The sequence below is a fragment of the Aquila chrysaetos genome, chromosome 3 (assembly GCF_900496995.4).
Source record: "Aquila chrysaetos chrysaetos chromosome 3, bAquChr1.4, whole genome shotgun sequence".
Lineage (NCBI taxonomy): Eukaryota > Metazoa > Chordata > Aves > Accipitriformes > Accipitridae > Aquila > Aquila chrysaetos.
This window is the reverse complement of record NC_044006.1, coordinates 72817018-72838645: the sequence shown is the minus strand read 5'-3', so window position 1 is coordinate 72838645 and position 21628 is coordinate 72817018. Positions and strand designations below refer to the sequence as shown.

The 21628-nt window shown below is 46.5% G+C and overlaps 1 protein-coding gene across 1 annotated transcript in view; it reads left to right on the top strand.

Annotated features, from left to right (window-relative positions):
• The first annotated feature begins 325 nt into the window (after positions 1 to 325).
• Positions 326 to 21628, top strand: part of SCN5A (sodium voltage-gated channel alpha subunit 5) — a 216474-nt gene continuing 195171 nt past the window's right edge. Inside the window, 1 exon segment of the mRNA XM_030009604.2 lies at positions 326 to 533. The gene's annotated coding sequence lies outside the window, so the exon portion shown is untranslated.

Here is a 21628-nt window from a genome sequence, read left to right as displayed (position 1 = left end):
TCCCCCCATCTTCCCCCCCATCCTTTCCCCCCCTCTTCCCCATCCTTCTTCCTCCCCCCCCCCCCCAGCCTTTCCCCTCCCCATTCTTCTCCTCCCCCCGCGCCCCCGCTCATCCCTCCTCCTCCTCCTCCTCCTCTTCCTCCTCCTCCTCCCCCCCCCCCCCCCCCAGGGCCGGCAGGGGGCACTGCGGACCCGGCCGGGCGGGGCGGGGAGGGGCGGGCGGTGCCTCCTCCCTCCCCCTCCCCCTCCTCCTCCTCCTCCTCCTCCTCCTCCTCCTCCCTCCGCTCTCCCCCCTCCCCCCTCCCCCTGCCCCCCCCCCCAGCCGCCCGGCCGGGGCTGCGCTCCCGCGGCAGCCGCACAGACGGCGCGGCGGCTCCGAGCCATGCGCCCTCCGCGGCGGGCGGGCAGCGCGCTCCGCGCCCAGCAACCGGGCCCTTCCCGCGGGACGGTACCGCTCGGGGACTAAAACTCTGTGGATACAATGAAGTGGCTCTGGGACTCATGGTTTAGCAGGAAAAATTAAATAAACCAATGTAAGTTTCTCCTTTTTTGTTTGCTTGTTAATAAAATAATAATAATAAAAAAAAAAAAAAAAGAAAAAAGAGGAAAAAGAAACCAAAAAGACGTCCGGTTCCGAGCGTGTCGTGGAGGAGGAATGGGTAGTGCCGGGATTTTCCCTTCCCCAAACTTTCCCCTGGAGGCGGGGGGGGAGCGAGCGGTGGCACCGGCACCGCGAACGCCCTGTCCGGGCAGGGTGGCGGAGGGGCTGCCGGGGGCTGGAGGAGGGAGAAGTTGGCTCAGCAAAGCTTGCGCCGGGGTGTAAGAGCGGAGGATAGAGACAGATGGATCTATTTTGCCGTTGAAGGGGAACTCTGGCGGGGAATTGGTCTAGTTTCCCTCTCGCTTCTCGCAGAAGTGCCGGAAAGAAAGAACAACAGAGAAAAAGACTCCGCGAATTGTTCGGTAATGTCATGTGGCGTCAGATGTGTCGGAGGTGTAATTTAGTGGCGCGTTTGGAAGGGAAGAAACGAACTGGAGTGGGGATTTCTGTGGTGGCAGGGAAAATGTACCGTTCTCCTGTATCGTGAGAGTATTACTGGTATTACTTGTTGTAAGAACTGACATATTTTAAGCGTATATCTTAACGGGCACCGCTCGCCTCAAAGCTGCTTGTAGAATACCTCTGCTTAAAACGTTTGGAGTTTTTAGCAGCACAAATTAAAAACTCGACTTGGCTTGTGCAAATAACAGAATAAACGGGGAGAGCTGTGCTGCGCTCCGGCAAGGTGATCGTGATTTTATCGAGGCAGCCCCGAGGGGAGCAGTGACACACTGGGAGCACTGTAAGACAGAAACGAAAGCTGAATTAAAGCAAAACTTATGCAACCAAAGTGGGGCTGCAATGGGAATAAATCAGAGCTTTTTATTTCATTTTTCCTGGAGATTTGGGTGAGGGAGGTGGAGATGAGCTTCTAGGAAGCGGAGAAACGCACGAGCCGCGCACACCTACAGCAACAGGTCTTGTTTTGCCTGGAAAGGATAAGCTGAGCTTTGTGAGTGCTTGAGCCGAGCCTTTCCAGTTGCAACTGGGGCAGCCGCTGATCCCGCAGACGGGCGTCGGATCCGGAGCTGCTGGCCCCAATTTCTCCCACCGCCGGGTTGGCGAACAGCTCTTCCCAAAATACAGGGTGGATGGTGGAATAAACGCGGCGATTCAAAGAGGATTTGTCAATACTAAAAATAAACAGGCCCGCAGATGTGTCCTAGAGGGTCACGTCCAGGCGCAGCGTTTTCAGGGCCGATGAGCCGATTTCGGCGATTTTCCGTCCGTGTGTCCTGTCCAAGGTGCTGAAGTTCATTTTCCTGCGATTTCCCAGGATTTCGGGGCTTTGCAGAAGTGGTCTTGGAGGCTTCCTCTCGGCTGAAACCGGGAGCGGAGGGGGGGGGGGAAGGAGGTTCCCGCCCGGGTGGTAGGAAGAGAAAGCAGGGATGTGTTTTCAGACACGTATATTTGATCCGTCGTTTTGGCGTGGGAAAGCGGGCCAGGTGGAGCCGCAGATGGATCCGGCAGATCCTATAAGCTTTTGGTGGCAGGGAATTGGAAAGGTCAGAGCTGTGAGGCAGTGAGGAGTGAAACCCCCTTATTCTAATGGACCAAGAAAGTGGTATTTCTGAGAGTGTCGCTGCTGTTGGTTTGAGTGCATTGCCTCCGATGAGACATCTGGTTCCGAAAAAGTTGAGGGGAGCCCAGTGTCAGGACAGGATGGGAATGATGCAAATGGGATTGGAGTGATGTCCACTGATTTTGGTAATATTTCTTTTTTTTCTGGTGTAGCCTTTTCAAATGGCAAACATGGTTGACAGCTTCAGAAACAGAGGGTCCTTAAGAAAAAAAACATGTCTTTTGGGGGCAAGTGTCTCAACATTTAAGCAATGGAAGCCTGTCCTGCAAGTTGTGATATTTTTAGATTAATGTGCCAAAAGGTCTCAGCCTTAAGTAGTGGAGTTTATGTAAGCTTTGGTATGAGGCAGATCACAGTATTGCCAGAAATATTCATAGGTGAACATGTTACTTAACTTATATGTGACTGGAGTTCGATGTTGTAAACATGTTTTTTCTCAGTTCTCGACACTAGCTCTGAATCCATTCATAATACAGCTTTGTACTTCTGTCTGAGACTCTCAAAGGGTTTTACAAACACAAAGGGTCAGAGTCTAATGCCCGTGTTTGCACGGAGAAGTAGTTTATGCTGTGAGGAGTCCTGCAGATTTAAAGCATGCAAAAACTCTGTACAGTATGGGAGAGAACTGATATCGTTTCATACCCTCAATCATTCGTCAGAGCTCACAAAGGTATTCGGTTGCATCATTGGGTATGTAGCCTAAATACCTTGACCATGAAGGGTGTATGTAGACCATGAGGCTTCCTGACTCTGAATGACAGCTTATGGGTACAGACTTTAAAACTGCAACCGAGTTGAAAACATTATATTCCTGGCTTGAATCAGAAACTGGCCTCGGTTCTCGCTATGAAGGACTAACACCTGTGGCACCAGCTGACACCTCCTAGGACTTTTACAGGCTACAGGAAAATGTTGAGTAGTTGCTGTATTCTTGATTTAAATGTGTTGTCAAAATTATATTTAAAAATGTCCTGATAGGAAATGACATCCTGACTGGCATGGGAGATTTATGAAATATAGTTAGTTTTAATTTCTTTAAAAGATCCTACTTGTGATATTAGACAGGGATTGACCTCTCTTCTCTCTTCTCTCTTCTCTCTTCTCTCTTCTCTCTTCTCTCTTCTCTCTTCTCTCTTCTCTCTTCTCTCTTCTCTCTTCTCTCTTCTCTCTCTCTCATTACCATTTGCTGTTCAGTATCTTGAAGGAATGCTCTGTGTATGTATGTGAGTAAAGAACATTTCGGGTTGCATATTAAAGCATGTTGGCGGTTGTTCGGAAATCCTGGTCATGCTTTTCAGAAGGAACAGGTTTTTATTATCTGTTATCACCTCAGATGCCTTAGTTTTTGGAAGCTCAATTTGAAAAACATAGAAGAGACCTGTTGTTTTCAGAGGGTGGGTGCTCAGTTCTTCCTGAAAATTACTACCTTGTAAGTTGTCTCCAATCGTCCTCAAGAATTACTTTGGAAAATTATAGCTCTGATAGTTAAAAGGTGACAACAAGTAATTTCTCAGTTCTGTTAAATAAAACTCAGGTATCACAGAAGCAGCATCACTTTTAAGTATATGCTTGACTTTTCTGCTTTGTGTTTACGTGCTGTCTTGAGGTAGGGCCTTAATCATAGTGTGAAGCAATTTGTATTTGAAATTCTGTCATTGCTTCTCACTTTTACCATCTAACCTAGAGGAAAATACATAAAGTCAGTCGGGTATATTCCTGTTTGCTTATAGTGAATATCTCTTCCATGGTGTCATGTATGACTGCAAACAGTTCAGATAAACAAGTGTTTATTTATCTTTTAAATAACATCGTCCTTATGAACATCTACCAAAAGAAAACCCCGGTTATATTTCTATTGATCTTGGTTTATTATTTACTCTGCAAACCAAACTGATGGGCCCTCTTTGACCTGGCTCTGTCTCTTTGGGTTTCTCTTGCAAAGTGACAGTTTCTAAATCAGGAAGGAAATCAGGTCACATTTCTGGCTCTGCAGGATTTATCTCATTGCTCTTCTTTCAAAGTAATTAGAGTTACTAATAATGAGGAAAAGAAAACTTTTCCAGAACTGGAATGTCCCTAACCCCTCTCTCCTTCTTGCGGTTTTTGTGTCACCGAAGAGACCCAGGTAGTTTAGAAAGTTTGTTGTGGAGGATCCTTTTGCTCCATTATACAGACAGTGACTTCCTTTAAGTGTAGCTGCAGGTGATGTGGTCACCCTTACTTTCTTTCCCTTAGATTAATAGCGTTTCCTTATTTATTTCCCACTCGTTCCGGGATGGTGTTACTGGACCAGCTGTGGGCTGCCTGGTTGCAGTAGGTGAGATCCCACTGTGGAGCTGTTCAGATTTTAATCTGGGAGAAGAACGAGAGACATTTACCAAAGTTATCCCCATCCCAGTCCCTAAGAAGGCTGGGGGCAGAGTGGACACACTGGTTTTGTTAAATGCATGTAGTATCAGCTGTCGTGATCGCCATTTGTACCCCTTCTTTTTAGGTTTCTTATCAGGCCCAGTTCACGGAGGCATATTCCCAGGAAAGACGGCAAATGAACCACAAAAATTCCCTCTCTTCTAACACACCCACCTTTGAGGAGGTGCGGTTTGGCCTCCTGCGAGGAGGTCACCTTGTGAATCTTGCGTGTGCAAAATTTTCATTGATGTCAAAAGATCTCTTATCTATTCTGGCAAAAAACATGCCTCCCTGCTCTTTTTAATGAACAAATCCTTTTTTAATCACAATTCTGCATGACAAGAATGGCTTCTTTTTATTTTTATCATAATATTGCAAGAACTTTTTAAATGTAGAGATACCACACATCAAATAATAATGTTTTACCAAAGCATACAGAAAAATTAAAAATTCTGTTAAGCACTGAGTTTTCCCTTTGCCTTTTTTTATTTACCTTTAAAATGAGAAGATTTTCTTTTCTATCTTGGAAAAAATAAGCCCATTCTTTACCAGATTATTTATTTCATCTTTCAGCTTGAATTGAACTTTCCTGGTTCACTAAACTTCTGCCAAAGAGGCTTTCTGCTGCAATGCTGAAAGCCCTACCAACAGGTTATAGATGCTTTTTAAAGCTTGCTGGATTCCTAAGGTACTAAAACTGCTCTGCATCCAAGTTATCATTTGAAAGATATCTGCAAGCTGTGCTTTATTAATTTTAATCCAACTCCAGTATTAGTATGGGATATTTAAAAGGCCTTACTGGTGTCAGGTTCATTTTTAAGCATATAAAAGCTAGGTAACTGAATGCAGATCGTGGGCACCAGTAAGGTGTCTGTGTTGGAAGCAAGGAGTCCCTCTCGATATTCATGGCATTTGCAGGCTGATTCTGACCAATAAGCCAGATTTTGGGGCTTTGGGGGGGTCTTGGAAGGGGGGGAGTTGTGGGACTTTTTTTGCTGTTTCTAAAGGCTTTAGAGAAAATTGGAAAATCTATGTAATAAGAACTTATGGAAAAACTTGCCCGTGGACAAATTCCTTCAAGACCCGTTAGCTGGAGATAGATTAGATATTAACTTTTTAGGCCAAAATCCGTTCTCAAAGACTGTATTATTTATAAAGTGATTTTTCCAAGATTCTTTCTCGTGTCATAATGAAATGGTCACTTTATCCAAAGAAATGGGCAGTTTTGTTAGTGTCTCGGTGGCTGAATACGCCACCGTTCCTCCCATCTGGCTTGCAGCACGCCGGGTCTAACGAGCTGTGCGTGCATCACGGCTCCGGCTTTACAGAACCAGATGCCCGCTTGGTCCTGGGTAACCAAACCAGGACAGCACAGAGGGATCATTTCTAGTGATTTTCAGTGAGCAAACATTCACCCCTGTAGGAGCCAGCTCAGATTTTATGCCCCGCTGTCAGCCCATTTCAGTCCTCTGAGGAGCATCTCTGCTGCCGGGCTGTACAAGGGCAGACACTGCCCCTGGGAAATCCTGAAAAACATGAACTTTAAAAAAAGTGATGATTAAATAAACTAAAAATGGCTCACCGTCGTGTAAAGCCCGTAAAGAGGAGCAACTCTGTGATGAAGTTTTCGTTTTTGCCCATGATACAGCCACCAAAAGTGGGCATGGGGCTATGGAGAGAAATGTTAGAGGGAGGTTTTCGGTGACGGGAGGGAGCTCCGCGAGCGGCTGCCTCACTGGAGTCGCAGCCGGAGCCTCCGGACAGGGATGGGGGTGGAAAGGGAAGGCACGATAACGAGAGGGTTTAAGCCCAGACTGAACAGCTCAAACGCATCATTAAAGTATTACAGCCTGACCTGTAGACAGGCATTTAGTGTTGTCTGAGGCCTGACACGTTAGTAGCTGTTACATAATGCACAATTATAAAATCACACTAAAGCCTCTTTAAAATACCTGCCTGATTATAACAGGGTAATTATGCCACGTTTAATAGAGCTGGGTGCTGCGGGGAAGGGACCCCCCAGCACCGAAACCCGTTCCTCCGCCTGCCCCGTCGGCTGCAGCCGCCGGTGCCGTCCTCTTGGCCCCGGGGGAAGTCCTAAACCCTCCAAATCCCCCCAACGGTTGCGTGTCCGCTCCCCGCTTCGCGGGGCCCGCGCCGGCTCTCGTGTTACAGGGGTTGTCCTTTCCTTCCGGACGAGGATTTCTGGCCACCGCTGCTCCCCATATTAGTACAGCCAGCGCGACGGCGTGACGCAGCCACCCCCCTCTCCCTCCCCAGGGCTGAGCGCATCGTCTCCGCTGCCTCCCCAGCCCAATTTCCAGCCTCCGACATCGAGCCATGCGCGGTTCCCGTGCTGCTGGAGGGGCCGGAGGCGTTGGCGGCGGTGTCTGCAGCAAGAGGGTCTGGAAAGCACTGCAAGTATCTTAAGAATTTTTTTTTTTTTTTTTCCCCTTTTATCTCTTTTCAACAGTGTTTCACGTCGAGAGGTCTAATCTCCCTCGATGCGCGCGTGTAATTCTCATCCATGTGAGCGCAGGGGCTGCTGCCGGCTCGTGCTGTGCGTCTCTTAGGAAATAACCCCTTCAGAGTTGCGGCGCGTGGCAAAGTTCCCCCTGTTTGCTGGAGTCCTCGTAGCTCTTTTCTTCCCTGCGTCCGTCAAACGGAGGGATGAATCCTCCTCTCGGCTCCACCGGCGTAAATCCAGATCGATTCGTTTGGCTTCAGCGGAGCTAATCCAGATTTACACAGCCCTTTCCCTGAGGACTTCCCCGGTTTTTTGCTCTAGGTGGGCCAATGTCAAAATACATCCGATGTAGTCGGATTCCCTGTCTCCAACCATTAATTATTCCTTGGCAAAAGTTTCTGAGGAAGAGTGGTTGTATTTGAAAACAATACACAAATTCTGTTGCTAATTTTAGAAAGTAAGGGGGAATTTTTTTCCCCTCCTGTTGAAACTAAATATAATTTGAAAGATAATGTACGAAGATTTAAATATAGCATGCAATTATACATTGCATATGAATAGTTTCTCTCGTTTTTAACATGTTTAGTTTATTTTTCCATCGTTCTCAGCAGACAGCTGTTAGATAAAGAGAGAAAAGTAAATAGTTGTTATGAAACCATACGTCATAACTAAAAGGAAAAAAAAAAGGAATCATCATATGAATATGGAAGAAAAAGGCAGAATAAATCCTCTCTGTGCTTTTTCCCCCTTGTCCCGTTCTTTCTTGATACTCCTGTAGTAGTACATTAGCTAAAGATGAACTTTATTACTTTAGTCGGGAACAAATTTCCTGTAGGTCCGCTGTGCTCCTATTCCTTCTGGGTCCAGGCAGCTTTGAATTGAGGCTCTGAGTTCTTTACGGGAGGATGAAATTGGGGTAGAAACTTTCCTAGGAAAGTGTCTGAGTTCTTGGCTTCCTTTGCCCTTAGTGGAAGTTTTGTTTGAGTTACGTTGAGTTTGCTTTTCTACGAAGCTGCCTGAACTTGACGACCCCCCAAATGTTTTGTCATGACCACACGGTGTCTGAACAAGCATCTGTCTGCAAGGCGTACAGATGTCCTTCTGGCTGCCTTGGAGAACTTGCTTTCTTCTGTAGCTGTGAAATGCAGCACTGCTCCTCGTGTGCTGTTAGATCTGTGAAAAATTGTTCTTTTCGTTAAAAGATTCCTCCAGCTTTCCCCAGGTTTTCCCCATGTTGTGAAATCTGAGCGGCGCTGGGCTGGCAGGGCTTGCTCTGTGTGTTGTGAGCTCAGTAGTCAGGACCCAGCAAAGCTCTCTGCTTTTTAGCTGCTTCTCAGGGCAGGCCAGAAAGAACCTAGAAACACTGCACTGAGTCACACATTGCCTTTTTCTAAAGAAATATGGAGAAAGGCAAAAAAGACCCCCAAAATAATAATAACAATAACAATAATTAAAAAAAAAAAAAAAAAAAAAAAAGACCTGGTGACTCTAGAGTCCTGGGAACAGAGCAAGTGGCTGAATATGAGGTTATGGTCTGAAAACATTGAAAGATTCTGGGCTGTGGTTTTCTTTTATTAATTAGCTAAAGTGATGTTCAGAACCTGAAACCAAGGCTTTTAGACACATCTCTGGTGCCTAATTCTGCTCGCTGTCTCATAACAGGGTGAATCAGGAGACTGTTTATTGAAGTCAGTGATGCAGCGTCAATGTAAAAGCAACATAGGGAGATGGAGGATTTGTTTACAAGCATAAAAGTCCCCTGGACAGTTTAACACTAACAGTGAAAATTACTGAATAGCTGCAAAGCACAGAGCTTACATGTAGCTGAAATAAGTTTTCTGGAACATTTCCAGAACTATTTTAAGGGCCTGATCCAAAGTCCGGTGAAGCCAAAGGTAAAGCTCCTTTTGACTTCTTCGGATCTGGGATTACACTTTGAAACATCATTCCCTCCCCGGAATTTTCTAAATCTGTCTTTTAGGTGTTTTTCGATTAGCTATTGTGCCAGATGTAATGTCTTTTGTATCCTTTTAGCGCTTGGATTGGTTAAATATAAGAAGGAAATAGCATAATTACTTTGTTGCACAGGAAATTCTGATTTTCTATGTATTTAGTCATTCATTGCGCAAACCATAGAAAATCATCTTTTGTTGCTGGGCTTCTCAGTTGGTTTACCATTGCTCTCATTACGCATCTGTCCTATCCTGTAGCTTTTGAACCCGCTGGGCAATTTGATTCAGAGGTTCAGGACTAAAAGATATCTAGGGTTTGCAAGTGCTGTCAAAGGATGTTCCTGGATAGACAGTAGAGATACTCAAAGGAGTGTCGTATGTAAGAAAAGTGACTGTAGGGTGACTCAGCCACATACCACACAGCAATGAATCCACCAGAGATCCATAGGGAAGCAGATTACTTAGGTCATGTGGGTTGTTCACAGAATTTCTATTGTGTTATACCATATTGTATTTTATGTTTAGTGTCCTGTTGCCAGGCCAGTGACTGCTTAACCTACATCCACCAGGTTCACGGGATCAGGTAATGCCAGATGCAGGCTATAACTGTATAGTTTTAAAGGCAACTTGGAAACAAAGCCCTGGGATTTCAGCCTCTTTTGAGATCACATCTGAAAAGGCTCCATCATATGAATGTAGTGCCTGATCCAGACCCACCAAAGATCCCCGTTGGCTTCAGGAGGCTGTGGATAGGTCTGCATGTGCCATCTGCTGAGGAGTGGGTGTCGGGAGTCGGGGACCAAAGGTGCCCCCAGCCGTGAGAGAGCCTGTGGTCCTGTCGAAAGGCTGGAGGAGGTGAAAGAGGGACAAAGATGATGTCCCAGAGGACCGTGGCCCTCCTGCTCTAATCCCGCTCCGCATGCTGTTATATCTGAGTCTCCTTGTGCGCCTGGGGGATGTTTGACTGTATTGGCACTGCTGCCCACTTATGGGCATCGGCTATGGATTAATAACCATATATATGCATATGTGTAGAAAATATATATTTTATTTATATATGTGTATAAACAAATCAGGAATGAAGCAGGGCTATAGAAAATGCAGTTTCCAGCTCCACCAGTTGCATACTTCCCCTTTTGCTGGGAACAGATGGGACACGTGTGCCCGGCTAGTGCAAGAAGCTGGTGCAAACCGGGCTAAGAGGCAGCAGGGGATACACTGCGGATACCTCGCAACAAGGCTGCGGCTATTTCTCCCCCAGCCCTTGGCCTGACCATCGCTGCGAGTGGTACGAGGAAGGGAAAATGGAGGGTGTCCCTGACCCCAGTAATCCCCAGCTGCCACCGAGCCTCCTGGGAGGCACCCATGGCCAGCGCAGATTAACACAGCCCACAGCGGGGACTGGCCTGCGGCCAGCATGGCCCCGGGATCAAAGGAGCGTGGAGGTGGCTGAGAGCCACCTTCGGGCTCCTCCTCCTCGCCCAGCTCTGCAACAGCTTTTGCCTTCCCTGATAAATCAAGCCCACCCTCTGCAGTCGATTGCAGATCAAAATGGTTTTTTCCCCGCGCATTGCGTAGCTTTCTGAGCTAATAATTGGCATATAGTCATCTTCCTTAAGCATCTTGCTAGGGGAGGGACATGCGTGCATGCTGGCTGCCTTTTTTCTTGATGAACAGAAACAGGGTCTTCTGACCCCAAACGACAAACCACGATGGCGCGAGGCTGGGAACCATCATGAGGTTGTCATAAGCAGATCCGGTGCAGAGGCATGTAACGAGCTGTGCCCAGTTCTCTGCAGTGTCCTTTCTGGCCAAGCTGCCTCTAGGAGGAAAGGAGCAGGAGGGAACTGCATGCACCATTATTTTGGAGATCGAAAGGTCACAAGGAGCCAGGGAAAACACAGGCATGTGCACACCGAGTGCTGAAAATGGTATATATTAATGTCAAGCTAGTGCCGTTGATGTGGTTTGCGGTGTGTGGCCTAGCTGAGAAGCTTTATCTCTGTTAGAGAGGTTATTTTGGAGGGCTGCTTGTCTGCCAGGACCAGGAGGAAGGTGTTTTAAAACATACTTTGGAGAGACCATCAGCATTGTCCCCATCAGCTCCAGCAGCCCTCGTGCCCCAAAACGCAGAGGATATTTCCCTGTGCGTGGGAGAGCCCTTCCAGGGAGGTTCCTCATCCCGTGCGCTCCCCTTGGGCACCTTCATTTTCAGCTTCTCATCCGTGGGCCGACAGCAGCTTTGTAAAGCAGGGAACGCTGCTGACCAGCGCTGCATGGCCAGATAGTCGCCAACAACCAGCCCCATCGGCCCCGTGGTTCATAGGTTTATTTTCCAAGGTGGGGATTGTGCCAACTGTACTGTTTTTATGGTGAGATGGTCTCTGGGGGTGGCCGGGGAGTAACACTGCCTTAACATTTGTGAGTGTGTCAAGTTATGCCTCCTCAATGTCAACCCAAAGTCCTGCTCGGGCAGGAAACAAGCTGAGCAGCAACACGCGGAGAAATGCTCTTGCGAGGGCATTTTCTCCTCTCATTTCAGTGGGCCAGGATCTCACCTTGAATGCAGAGCACCTTCACTTCACGCTCATTTTAAATTGTGGCAGCAGGACATGCACAGTGGTTTGCAGGACCACGTGGCCCAAAGCAGGACTCAGGAAGCAGCACCTCGCACATTTAGGTCTGTGGGCTGTACAATATGTTGGATATGTTCTTCCCAGTGCCAGTTTGAAAGCTGGTTTTACAGTCATAGCTAGCTTTGCATATGTTTGAATGGTTCCCTGGTACATGATTTCTTTTAGGAGGTTCCTATAATGTTAATGGATGTGAAAGTTGTGATTAGCATGGGAGATTATTGCTTATAGCAACTACACAATGTATTAGGCTACCCATCAGTCTTGCTGTTAGAGCACTCCACAGAATTCAATAAGTGACATTATTTACACAGTTGCCTTTACGAGCTTGGGAAACTTTGCAAAACGTCTTATAAGCTGGGCGGTAGCTTTGCTCCAAAGCAAGTTAGCTTCATCGACTGCAGTTCTTCACTTTGGTTGCTGAACTGCACGCTAAAAAGAAATTTTAAAAAAAGCAGAATTGAGATCAATCTCTGATTGATTTTGACTTGACGTATCCAGTTAAAAGCAGAACCAATGCTTTCTGAAATGTTACTGATGTTCAGGAGCTTCGTAGAGCTGCATATGAGAGAAAGCATCAATAGCAGAGTATAAGATCTCTTAATTTGGGCTTCATACAGAGTTTTAGGCACTTAAATGTCAGACTAAAGTTCAAGTGTTCATCAAAGTCCTACGAGGATCTTCAATGTCAATGAAATTCCTATTAAAAACTGTCCTGTGAGGCTTTGCTGCCTGTAAATACTGGTTCCGTGAACCAGAAATTGCACGGACTGTTGGAGCAAAGGCCTCCGCAGAATAACGGGATGGCTGGAGAGAGCTTCCGAGCAGGGAACAACAAGGGAGCTGCCGCGGGAGCTGCCACGAGAGTCAAGCTCAGCTGCTTTGCTTTGGCTGTGGGTCGGCTGGGGACAGCATCCCGGCGCGCAGGGACGGGCTCCGCGGCTCCGCTCTGTCCCTGCACCTCCAGCGAGGCCGGGGGAGCTCGGGTTGCAGCTCCCATGCTAAAGGTGGGGGAAAGGGCTCTTTCCCAGAAGCGGGAGGTCAAGCAGGGACCCCCCCCCCACGCGATGCTCAGCACCACCCCGATAACACCCCATCCCGCTCCTCCATCTCCAAAAATACCTCCCGGCTCCTTCCGCTGAGGTTGCTGCTTTTCTGGATGTTTTACCCTGGACCGCCAGCCCTGTGCCTTTGCGGGGGGACGGAGGGAGGGGAGAGCCAAAACAGAAGGCAGCCTATTTTTAGGCTGACTATCTCCCACTCCCTGGAAGGATGGGTGCCAATTAGGTGGTGTCGCGAGGCGACGCTTGCCTGTCTGTAACGCAGCCCCGACGGCAGCCGGGCTGCGGCAGGCGCTGGAGCAGAAAAAGAGCGGAGATTTGAGCCATCTTTCTGCGGCGAGGGACCCTGAGTCTGTCTAGATTTGCAGTGATGTTTCTTTTTCGCCATTGCATCTGTTTATTTTTAGCTGGATAGCTTTCTCGTCCCTCCCATCGCATTTTATAACAGAGCTTCATACACACCGTGACACACAGTGTTTTGAAGTCCAAGTACGGGATTTCAGCTTGTACCTTTCTGTTCATTTGGTAGTGGGATAAAAAAAAAAAAAAAAAAAAAAGGCTATAAAATTTAGGCTCAACCCTCTAATTTAGAGATTATAAAACCATAAAGTAAAACTTGATAATCTACTCTGTCTTCAGAATAGCAGAGGGCTCCTAGTAATTAGTGTTGTTTGAGCTAAAGCATATACCGTCTAGAAAACAGGAATTGCGGGGGATAGATTTTCCATCCTTCAGTCTTTGGTGAATTATCAGTCTTTGGTAAACCATGGTTAAATTATTTTCTTCTAAGTGTGCACATTACACCTAATTGATATTTCTTTTGTGCCAGTTCCTGCCCACTGGATTTCTTCTACCTTATTCTGACAGACTGCAAAGTACTCTGTAAGATGTGGAGTAGTAGTATTGTTGTAGCTGGTGTTGTCCAAGGGTGCTGCTGGTACAGTGATTGATTCATCCGTTTACTTTCTCTTTGCATGATTGAGCTCTCTGAAGCATTTACTATGAGCCTGTTTTCCAGCTCGTAATTGTCCTTAGTGATATTTCCCTAAACCTTTCTAATTTATCACCATAACCCTTGCGTTTGGACATCAGAACTGAAATGCTCTACAGGGGTAATGTTCCCATCAAATTATATTACTGTCCTCTGAGTCCTGATTAACCAATCCCTGCATCAGCTATTCTGCTCTTTTGCCCAGAAAGCAGAGAGGCTGACAGTCACTCAGATCTTTCTGTTTATCCGTATAAAATACCGCCGTAACTGTGGTTTTCTTCTGGTGCTTTACAACAGTGTCCCAATAGCTAGGAAAGCAACATTGATATTCAGAGTACATCTTGGCCAAGTCTGTAGTAACTCTTGGGTGCAATTATCCTGACTTGTTGATTTAGAAAGTCTAGCTAAAAAAGCTGGTGTATATTGTACTTCTTTATCGCTCTTAAATTGGAAAGAATGTCATTCTCAGCATATTACTGCTCTATTGCATGGATTTTTCCCAAGTACGGAACAGAAATATGTATTGAACATTTCTGCCCTTTCCGTGGTGTTGCACCTGACAGTACTTACAGGATACATTTGGTTCCTTATGTGTTTGAAAAGTTCCTTCTTGTCCTTAAAAAGGCCAGCAATGTCTCTAGCTACAGTTTTTTCACTGTCTTTCTACTCTATCACTGGCACGTGAGTTACATGTATTATTGTTGACTTCTTTTATTTTTTGTTTTTTTAGAAAGCATTTTGCACTATGGAGTCTGTGCAGCATTTCTTTGCACCGTGCAAGACATTTTGGTTGACACGGGATAGGACGTAGACACTTTTTTGAGCCCTTCAGTGCCCAGGGAGGGTGACTGTACAGTCTCTGCACTACATGGCCAACATGGGATTTGGAGAGAGCTAGGAAACTAGGGAAGAGAAAAGTCCCCAACATCTCGTTAAGGGTGAAATCCTTTCTCTGCAAAAAGCCTCAGCAAAAGAGACCTGCTTCACATCACCAAACCTTGATGCATCCCTTTTAATAAAGGACAGACTAGGGGGGGCTACAAGCCCCCAGCCATTAATACAGAGCAGTCTGGTATGTGTTCATTCCCACATCATACCATATGATGGCAACTGCGAATATACTCTTTTCCCCCCATGAAATGTGGTTGCCATATCATGCCACCTTCTTCTGTGTTTCTGCTAACAGCCCACACATAACTGGAACTTAGGAAAATGATACCAGGGTCAAAACCAGAGTCATGATCCTACAGCCACTGTCTTTCTGCAGCCAAGCAGTAAATCGCTCCTCTCTGACTTCATCCTAAGCTGGGGACTGCAACAAAACAGCATCGTTGGGACAGTCAGTGGCCTCAGCACGCTCTTGCTGGGCTGGAACACTCAGGATTTTGGGAGAAGCCCTCCGCACTGTGGGAAAGCCCAGGCTGGGAGGTGAGGTATAGCACTGGGTCAATAAGCCAAACACCAGGGGTTATGAGGAGGAAGAATAACTTCCCAAATCACAATTGAATCCCTACAAGCCAGTGAGATTGTCTTCCATTTACTGAAAGTATCAGAATTCAGTGTCTCAAACCCACTGATACTGGGGTCCCTTAGCGAGAGACGCAAGGCCTCCTGGCTTTGACTGTATATGAACTCTGGGCTGATGCATATTTATTTATTGTTATTTTCTATTTCATGCTGCTGATTGTCCTAGATGCAGGGGAGGAAAATGACTTTCAAATGAGAAGATTTTTCATAAGCCTACAGCATAGCTGTACTTGGAATGCAAACTTTAATCAGTTATTTGCTGGAAAAATGTGTAACAGAAGTGCAATCTCTGCTGGGTTCCCTTTCATCCTAGTATCAGCTGTAGGATGGCGTCTCTTGGAAGAAACATGGATTCTGTGTAAAGAATTTAGGCTCTTTGTAAGCACATTGTGGCAGGGACTATCTACCTTTCTTCTGTGCCCTGAGAGTAATAATAAATATTAATAAAAATGATGAATGTGTCTCGGTGGGAAAGCTGTGCTTCACTGGCTTTACTGGGGAAGTATTTTTAGTTTTGAGAATTTCTAAATCTTTCTCTTGGATTCAAATGTCTACTTCTTCAGTTCAGAAGCAGTCAGGTTCCCGTACTCTTGGTCAAAGGAGCACCTTTAACCCCAAGGAGGCATCGCTTCTTCCAGCGCCCCAAAGCCTCTTGCCCCGTGCACCTTGCAGGTAGTCACACACCAAGTAGGAGAAAGCTCTGCTGCAAGAGCAGCAGTATCTCTCTGTGGCCGATTACACGAGCTGTTGAGGGTCCATATCATCTCTCACCATCCCACTGTGCCCGAGGGGCAGCACATGCCCCAAGAGCTTTTGCTGTGCACCTAAAAAATCACGCTCGTGTAAGTGATTGCAGTAAAGAGCTACTGGAGGAGGCTATTTTTTTTCAGGGCACAATCGGAGAGGCTACTTAGCATAGTTTTACATGCTGCTAATGTGGTTTTATTGCTTCTAGGACCTGACCTACTATCGTTGTGTGCTGCTGTATTATGTGCTATGGATGCTTTTACTCATTTGGAGCTGGTCCAGGGATCTCTAATGGGGCTCTACACTGCACAACCTAGGTGTGCTCAGCACAACACCATCCCCTGCACTGGGAAAGCTGGTTTATCACACTGCTATGGACTGGAAGGATTGGGGAATTAGGCCAGAAGCCCTCCCTACCTTCTGCTGCGGTCTGGATCCTACAGAGTACTGGGGGATGGAGGGAGGGGTGGAGGGAGGGATGCCTCTGCAGTCCCCATCACCGCATGAGGCCAGGACTTTCTTTTTGCTCCGTTGAGGACTCAATGTGTGTGTACAGAGCGCTTCAGTCCAAGCAGTGGTGTGCAGGGCATTCGGTGAGCAGTGAGACATCCCCCGCTGCTGCTAATGGGAAACCTGACAGCACCCAAATTAGAAATGGAGAAAGGATGGTTTTTCGGACTCGCCTTTCCCCGCACTGCTGAGCCCGGGTGTGTCGCAGCCACGGCTGCTCTACTCCATCCCATCTTCTTCCTCTGGCAGGTTGAGCCTCCAGGAGGGAGAGGAAGGATGAGGCAGAGAGTACTGGTGAGGAAAAGAGCTCTTATTCATCCTGACCCATCAGCAGGACCACTCCTGTCTTGTAATTGTTCCATTGGCCAAAATAACAGGTCTTAACATTATCTGTAGCGCCTTAAGCATTTACCACAGCGGTATATTTAGTAATATAAATTATGTTTTGTGTGTTTTAGTGTTGCTAGTTTTGACCTTCTTTCCCATTCTACAGCCTCAAATTGCTAAAGTGAACGTATGCTGTTTATTGTGCTTTTCATAGTTTCTTCACAGTTAACAGCATTTTACATTTGGTACGGTTTTCTACTCTGCCCCCCCCCCCCCCCCCCCAGTTTTAAAATGCTGGTCCAGGCAATAAGATCTTGGTTGTGAGGCCAGTTTCTTTCAGAGGTGCTTAAATACAGATTGAGAAAACCTTCTTTTGGTAAATGGTGACTTTTATGCCTGAATAATCTATAGGGACCTTGTCTGTATTTTGAAAATCTAAAGACCTCTTCTTTGTTACCAAAGTAGCAATTTCTTATAGTAAGTGGCAAAAAATTTTGTATTACAGAGGTAAAAGCTTTGGATGACAATGTGATTTTACTGTTGGGTACTGCGAGCACAAGCAGGCATGTTTAGCTTTAAGTCAAAGGAGGTATTCATACGTGTTGCTTGCCATTATTTTTAAAAGTTATTTTTTTAAGGGCAGGGCTTTGATTGTCCAAACACTGTTCCTGGCTTTTATTGTCTGTGATAGTTCACTTGTTTCTCTGGGTGGGGAGAATGGGTGCAGTCGCAGAACGGACTGAGCGTGGGGCTGGAGTCAGGGTCAGAGTTTCTCAAAGACTGATCCAATTGGACTGGGAAGCTCTTCAGTTACTGTCAGTTCAACCAGCCTCAAGCAAGCTTGGGCAGGGCTGAGATATCCTCCAAAGAAAAGGCTGCAGCAGCTGAGGCAAAGGGAATTGTAATTTTGGAGGAGAGGGCCATCTCTCCAGGGAGGAGAGCCTGTGTCTGCTTGAGAATGGGAGATGGAGATCACTCTGAGAGTGATGTTTGCCTTGGGTGCTTTTGAGTCACCTGAACGAGGTACCTGGGCATGTGAGAACACTGCCAAACTGGGCTGGAAAATTAAAGGACTGGTTCTCAGTGAAGAGAAAAAGAGATAGATGCTGCCTAAATTAATTACTTGAGAAAAAAAAAGAAAAAAAAAAACCCAACCAAAAAACCTCTACCAAAAAGTGACATCCCCTGTGTTTATTTAGACAGCATCTTTCTACCACAGGGAGCTCTGGTTTTGTCATTTTACAGAGGTAGACCTGAGGGCAAATTGCATGCCTGAAGTCCTGTAGAAACTGTACAGCAGACAGTTGGCCCTGCACCCTACACCAGCAAACAAGTTGTTGCACCACCTCTTCAAACCTCCACAGATACCCCAGCCTGCACCTTCCAGTTCCAGGGGCCTGATGAAGGATCTTTCCACCCGTAGCTCTCCAGAGTTTCTGCCTTCACCACCATTCTTTTTTTTTCTCCAAAACCTTCCTGCTCCTGCCTCGAATTCCACTTAGGAGAACATTCCCCATCACCTTGCTTTTGCTTCCTTCTGAGCAGGAGAACCTCCCACCCCAAGAAACAGCACTGGATTCAGGCTTTTCATGAAGAGGAACTGTGTGTGAGCATGCCTTACGCAGTTAATCGGGTGTAAAGAGAGAACCCAACTTGTATGGCAATGCTCTTGTATGACCTCAGACATTGCCCGGAGGTGCCTCTGTCTGCGTTGGTGCCATATGAACCTAGAGTATCTGCGCTCTCACCATGTGCTTTGCTGAAGTAGGATGGCTAAAATGTGCTGCTTAGGTGATCAAACACAAAAAAGCTCTTGTCTTCAGGGATGCCGAGTTTTTCAGCCAAGGTCTATGCTGCTCCCCAGTCCTCGAAATGGACCTCTCCTGGGGGCCTGCCTAGCTTTTTCTCTGCATGGAGTTTGCCATGCATGTCGAGACCGTGCTGTAGGAATATCAGAGCATTCAAAGTGTGTTGGCATGAGTGGCTCTAACCCTGATCCTAGCCCCGTATAGCCTGAAAATGCAGACTCAACAAAACTGCTGAAAATGTGTTGGAGAGCTTAGCCATGAGCGTATAACATCTGTAAAATATTTAAAAAGTAGGCAAAAAGGGGGAAAAGTTAAGAGCAAAAGGAGAAGCGAGTGTGCTGCTAGTTCAGCAGAAAAGACAATTGTACCTGCTAGTAGCAAGAACAACTTCATCATCTGACGCATGGACTTCTTCCAGCTTGTCACAACAAATACTGCATACCCAAGGCTATTTGTTGCATTAGCAATAAACCAGTGAGCGTAGGGAGCTGCAGCTCATGTTGGCACATAAGCTAGGCACCAGTTACCGCCTGTGCAGATATACTACTATTTAGCAAGCAGGGGAAATGGTGAAGACATGAAATGGCGTCAGGGTCACACTTTGTTTCCCACCTCCTCTGAACTGGGTGTTGATCAAACCCAAGTGCTAAGTCAAGCCTCAAGTGGTAGTATTATCTACTATTTTGCTAGGAGTACTTAAAAGGCACCTATCGCCCCAGAGCTGAGGTTCACTTTGCTGTAGTTAAGATAGGACCAATCTCTATTCTAGGACTGGGCAGGGCACAGGAGCAGCTGTCTTCAGATCCCAAATGGCAGTTCAGAGATTAATCTAAGAAGAAACCTGCATTCAGCTGTAAATGAATAGAATGACATTATTTATCTTACTCTGAACTCAACCAGGATGGAGGCGAGATGTTTTTCCCAATATGGCTGAGTTCCAGAGGTAGGATCTGTCCTACAGACACAGCTTAGCTTCATCACAGAGAGCTGCATCAGAGCAGTGGTACAGCTGGGGCTCAAATCTTTCTTTGAGCTTGTTGCTAAGGACTTTCACGCTGAATAACACACAGGAGCAAATTAGCAGTCCGAGGTGCGTGTATTACACGTGTAATGTGCTCAAGTGGTCTGGTTTGTTCAGAAGGCAGATAGCCTCACATTAGCATTCACTATATTCTTGACAAAACAGTCTTAAAAGGTAGACCCGAGTTGGGTGTGTTGCAATAATGCTGCCTTGCAATGACAGAGACCTGAATGAACTTGGTGGGAACTCCATTTTATAAAGGTATGTACAATCTTCTGGATACCTGAAATGAAAGAAAGGCATTCCTCTACAACGCAGACGGAAATAATCCTCCAGGTTGCAAATGACCCGGAGGACACATGCTAGAAAGGATAAGATGAAGAAGAAAGCCCACATTACTCTTGTTAAAAACACTTGAAGGTAGTTCTCTGCTGGACATCACTCTGATTTATCTTATTTGAGGTAAAATCACCTGGCTTTCATCAGGGTTCCTATCTGTACCAGGAACTGGATGACCAGGGAGACAAGTGAGCTGCACCTTCAGGAAAAGGATTGCAAAATAGAGTGTCATTGGCTTTCATGGTGGAACTATGTACCCAAGGTGTATATGACGTCGCAACCCAGATTTTTCTCAGCAACTTGACCTGAACAGAACTGTTCACAAGATAAAGGAATACAGAGATGACAGTAATGGGGAAAGAGCAATTAGATGAACTATCCTGTGTGAAAAAAGTTCGTACTGCCTTGCCTTCTGCTGGCAGCCTTGAGGCTGCCTTCAAGACAAGACTTGCAGGACATGCAGACAGTAAATCCTGAATTCCAGAGATGGGTACAGCAGATGTGGCCTTGAAAATCACAGGCTTGTTAATAATTGTGGATTAATATATCAGAAGAGTGTTTACAGGCTGCCTAGGAAGTGCTTGTGTGGGCAGGAGAGAGAGTCAGAGCACAAGGTACCTAGAGATCATGGAGACTGAGCTTTCAGATCTGCACTGACCAACCCACAAAAAACAATTCCAAGTCTAGTTGGTCTCCCAGACACCTAAATTGTATCTTGTCCTTCCAATTTTCAAAGCCAGTAGCTCTGGTTTGCCTGTCAGGCGCTGATTTTGAGGTGAGAGCTGCCTCCAGAACCAGAGCTTGACTGATGGGAAAGCAGCTTGGCTGTTGAGCGGGAAGATGACCTCCCGTTGTGGGCATAATTGCTGCATTCCTTGATTGGGAGAGGAGCAGAGCAAGCCTGCCTGTGTAGGACTTACATGGAAATGGCATTTTTATGGGAATGACTGAAATGCCTCTTAGAGGCACCCAGTTAAACACTCCTCTCAGTCTGGCCACGGGCCAGTCTGGAGTCCTTTGAACTTCTTGCCCTCCAGGCAGAACCCAGGGTTGAGTTTTCCTACCGACTTCCAGGATGCCAGGTCATTGCTAGCCACAGCGAAGAGAGCCCAGCTGCCTAAAGTGTTGCCCACAGCATTGCGTGCGTCTCGTTGGCCATGGTAGCAGTTTCACAGGCACGTCCGAAAGCAGGCGTTGCTTTCTGCACTTTTTGTGGCACTGGGTCCACTGGCAGACCTCTGTTTTTAGCAGGGTTAGAAATCGGACCACAGCTGGCAGCCAGGCAGTCTGCCAGTGTGCTGGGCGCATCAGCCATTTCTCATGATATAGAGCAGCTGAGCTAGATTTTTTTTGTGGAAGCTTTGAAACGTGTTGAGCTTGCCATGTGGGAGAAAGTTCTGTTAGTCCTGTGCTTGTCTGCATCCGTTTGTAGCAAGGGCACATGAGTTTGGGAGCATATTTCTGCTCCTGGCTTAAAACTTGTTTTCAGCATATTGTGCATGTGTGCACAAGACCTCTTGTTAAGATACCCAGGTCCTGTTTCTAGGTGCAGATCTACGATGTGGTGCATGTAGTCAGGGAAATAAAGCTATAAGTGTGTGTAAATTCAGAGGCTGCTTTTGCAGCTCTCGCGTACCATATGCTGCTCTCGGG